This window comes from Rhinatrema bivittatum, chromosome 4, assembly GCF_901001135.1.
Source record: "Rhinatrema bivittatum chromosome 4, aRhiBiv1.1, whole genome shotgun sequence".
NCBI classification, from domain to species: domain Eukaryota; kingdom Metazoa; phylum Chordata; class Amphibia; order Gymnophiona; family Rhinatrematidae; genus Rhinatrema; species Rhinatrema bivittatum.
This window is the reverse complement of record NC_042618.1, coordinates 326,335,490-326,339,912: the sequence shown is the minus strand read 5'-3', so window position 1 is coordinate 326,339,912 and position 4,423 is coordinate 326,335,490. Positions and strand designations below refer to the sequence as shown.

At 40.7% G+C, this 4,423-nt stretch overlaps 1 long non-coding RNA gene across 1 annotated transcript; it reads right to left on the bottom strand.

The window, feature by feature from the left end:
• Positions 1–557: 557 nt before the first annotated feature.
• LOC115089511 lies at positions 558–3,883 on the bottom strand. Its single transcript, XR_003856130.1, has 4 exons — positions 3,789–3,883; positions 2,545–2,583; positions 1,861–1,920; positions 558–1,446 (listed from the first exon to the last, which is right to left on the bottom strand). It is a non-coding gene; the product is annotated as an uncharacterized LOC115089511 (long non-coding RNA).
• Between the last annotated feature and the right edge of the window lie 540 nt (positions 3,884–4,423).

Below are 4,423 nucleotides of genomic sequence, written 5' to 3'. Positions count from 1 at the left end.
GAACTGAGGTGAACCAAAGTGCCACCCTCCTGCCCCCCGCCCCCTTAAGAGCTGGAAGGGCCACAAAGCCGGGTGCCCTGAGTTTCTGGTGCCACTCCCCCCCCCCCTCCATCCAAATAACTCCTCGATTGGGATGGTGATTGGTGAGGAGCTGAGCCATGGAGGAAGGAAGGGGCCTGGGATGTGATGACCCATGGCAGATCCCAAGGGAGAAAGTCTGCTCCTCCCTACCTCATGGCAAAAGTGAGGGAGGGGGAAGGGGCAGAAAAAGCCTACCTAATCCACTTCAAAGACCTGGAGCAGGGCCCAACAAAGGTGGAGGGGGGGGGGGGGGATGTGATGGCGCCATCCAGCCTAGAGCTAGCCCTGTCTTTATAAATATGCCTGTTTTTGTCCCAGTTAATTTTATATATGCTTAAGTTTTAATGTGTAATGTATTGTACAATTTTGCGTGTAATAGGTTACAACGAGCACTGCTTTTGCTGTAACCTGCGAAATGTAATTTTTTTAAATAAATAAATTTAAGAGAGGCCATGTTGATTCGTTGAACCCAGCAGCTTGTCTCTGACAATCTTGGTTACTTGGAAGAAGTATCCAACAGATTCTAATAAGGAGATCCATTTCCTGTTGCTCATTCCCACCCCTTAGCAACAGACAGTGGTGTTCCCATGCCTATCTGATTAAAAAATGTTGTGCATTTACTTGGGTTGGTTCAGATTTTTGTAACTATTTTCATATTTAAAGATAACGTTAATCATTGAATATATCAAGTGAGAATCTGAACATCTGCACCTGAACGGGATCCAAAACATCCAAAAGTGATTGAATAAGGAGATTGCAGGGCAGCGATATCTTTGCTGGTCTCCGCTTCCTTCCAGCACTTCTGCGCTACCCAGGATCTCCTCCGTCCCATCCTGGTTTGGAATGTTTGTTGTCTTTTGCCTTCATTTTAGACTCCCATTTCCCAGCAACATCTGTGGTCCTCCCAAAACTGATGTAATTGATTTCATTTCATTTATTAACATGTTATATCCTGCCTGCAAAACGTATTTTCCAGCGTTGTCAGATGCTCAGGGGACTTTAAAGTCATTGTCCTAACACTCTAATCAACAATCCTTGAGTTGGTTTATATTATTCTATTCTAATATATGGGCTCTGTGTCCTTTCCTACTCTGTTCAAACCCCATTTTGAGTTAGGGATCAATTTAGTTTTCCATTTCTTCTGTTCTTAGCATGAATTCTGCCCCCAGTGTCCATTATGTCTTTACTTTGTTTACTTATGTTGAAATCAGTTTGTTTGTTTTTTTTGTTTTTTGTTTTCATTTACTTTCATTTTTGTATGCACCACTATTCCCTGAATACAATGGGATAAAATCAGGACTGGCTCAGCTTGTCACCCTAAGTATATGGGGGACACAGTTGTTTCTGCATTTCTTCTGCGTTCTGCTGCAATGAGACAAAATACATTGATTTGCATACATAAATAAGGACTATTCAAACTTTTCTTCCTGACCTATTGGATCAAGATTAAATATTGGTTTTATTTTTACACCTCCTCACTTTTTTTTTTCTCTGCGCACCCTAAGCAAAAGCCTTGGGCTAGAAAAAAATCATTGTACAGGGCTCTTGGCACATAGTAGAAAAGCAGTATGCTTATAATCTAATAATCCAGACCCATATGTGTGAGTTCAGTGAAATCACAGATATACAACTACTGGATGAGCTCAAGAAAATAGTAGTAAACTGAGCACCCTAAAGCAAATTTGTTTCTGTGAGACAGCGGTATTTCGCAAAACCAAAGGCTATGGGCAATATGTCACACAGAAAGGAACAGTTTTATCCCTAAACCAAATAATTTACCTTTGTCAATCACCTGAACCCAGACTAAGAGCCTCATTTACTAAGCTCCTCCCCTTCGCCCTGCAGACACAGAATTGGGAGAAAAGTGTAAGTAAACCAGTCCTAAATTGTGTTAATTCCTAGCACACGTGTCAAACTTTGTATTTTAAATTTGTAGATGAAATATCTCTCTGCTTGTTTCTTTGCTTTAAAGTTGCTACCTCACCCAGGTCAGTTAGAAAAGGCTGATTCAGGCCTGCTTTACCGCATTACATGCAGGGAGATGTAGTTCTGATTTTCCTAAGTGGGACTACATTTCCACACATGCAATGGGGCAAAACCAGGTCTGAAGCAGCCTGATCTAGGCAAGGTGAAATCCCTACTTTGCTTTCTTGTTGCTTGAAATTGCAGCTGACTGGAAAGGAAGTCAAAGCCCAGGCCTGCAGTGGAGGAGGTGATTGCAGGAAGCATGACATATAATGTAGGACAGTTTTTCTACATGATTTTTTTTTTTTTTTTTTTTGCAAAGCTCAATTGTCCTTAACTCTCACCCTAAATTTGCTTATATCTCAGCTACAGACTGGCAGTTCCATTTCCCACATTATCTCTTTCAGCTGGGCTTCTCTTCCCCATTTTTTCAGAAAATTAAGATCTTCCTACTTTATTAAAAAAAAAAAAAAATAATAAGAGTGCAAGCTTGCTTACCTCAGACTTCCAGCCAAGCAGTCAGGTCTAGGGTTCACTCTAAACAAAATATGCAAATTAACCTGATTGTCAGAAGAAATGCATGCAAATACTTGGCGAATAATCATTGTGGCTATCCTGGAAAAACAAGATCGGATTAAAGGTCTTGAATTTGGGAATTCATAGAAGAGGCAAAAGCAATGCATATTTTTTTTTCCGGGGTTTAAAGTTTGAGAAAAGAGAGAAAAAAAAACCTCACTTTTCTTTTTAAAATAAATTCTTACAGTTATTTAGAAAACAAAGTAGCTGTGTCCAATCGCAGAGTTTGTTATCGCAAGTGCTGTCTTTTTTGCTACCAGAATTAATCCAGTCGCAACAGTCTCACTTTTCAAGGTCCAAAAGCCTATCTAAACTTGTCGTGTACGCTGCAAGGTACAAAGATCCTTAAAAAAAAAAAAAAAAAAGCATTAACCTATTAACAAAAGCACTTCCGTTACATAATGCTAAACTGATCTAAGACAACCTTTACGTGGGCTTTTTCAGGTTAATTTTCCATGCACATTTAGTACAATATTTGAGTCTCGTTAATTTTGGCCAAAAGACGACGCTCTTATCCTTCATAGCCGGCCTATGATCTTGTCACCAAAAAATATTTAAACTGTGGTTATGTCTTTTGAGCTATAGACCAATGTATTTTTTAAATCGAACTTTTTGGTTGATTGCATTATTTTTTTTAAATGTTAGGTTTTTCATGTTTTTTAGGGGGGTGGGGGAGAGAGAGATTAAAAAGCTCGTTAAACTGAGCATGTTCTTTTTACCTATTTCTTTAACGTGAAACGTGCTAAAAAAAAACTTTGTCGAGCCAAAAAAAAAAACCCCTAAAAAGACCATCCAGCATGGCTAATCACCGTGGCACTGAATGCTGGTTAAAAAGTGCATTCTACTCTCACAAATGTGCTTAGTTCTGTTACCCCCCAGGAGCTGGCAAGGCGATCCGCGCCAGGTATGTTTGTGTGGCAGACCCCTATTATCCTCTTACTGAAAGGAAACCAGCAACTAGAATCAACTGGCTGATCACTTTTTTTTTTTTTTTTTCCTGGATGTGCAAGGATTCCCTGATTTGGCTCCTTTGGGAGTCACAGAAGCATGAAATCCCCCAACACTCTCCCTTCCCCAGTTACCCTTTTCTCTTAAAGGCAAAATGCCACAGAAGGCATGGCGCAGACGGTATCCAGAAACACCCAAACAGATCCTGAAAAACCAACCTGCTCCCAAGCTCGAGCGCGGAGCAGAGGCCTTCCCTCGGCTGCCCCTACCCTACGCCTACAGGACGGGAACGTTATTTTGTGAAGAGGAGTCATTGAAATTCTGCTAGGGCTGCGCCACAGGGCTGGCGGTTTTGGAAGAGCATCTTAAAGGGAACGTATCCCCCCAAAACTCCTGGCCAGTCCTGGATGCTGAGACCCGAAAGGCGGACTGCACCGAGAGATCCTTCCTGTAATACCTGCTCCTTGGAAAGGTAAGGATATCAGAGCTGGGAAGTAAGTTAAAGTTCATCTTTATTTGACTTGCAGGCGGGATATTGACGGATGCCTGCAGCTCGCTCTCTCTCTCGGATCAGTTATCTTATTACAGGCTGGTAAAGACTTAAAAAAATAATTAGTTGCAATAATTAAAAGATTAATAATTGCATTTAAAATCGCCCCATAAGCAGTTAAAGTCGCTTTTGACAGTGCACCTTCCGAAAAGTAAACCTTGAAATACTGGAAAGGCATTGGAAAGAGTAAAGGGAAATGATCCAAAAACTACTGTTTGTGTTTTTTTTAAACTTTAGTCGCTGCCTTTGCAATAAGTACCAAAATTATTACTGCTGCCATTTTTTTTTTTTTTGTATTTGTTC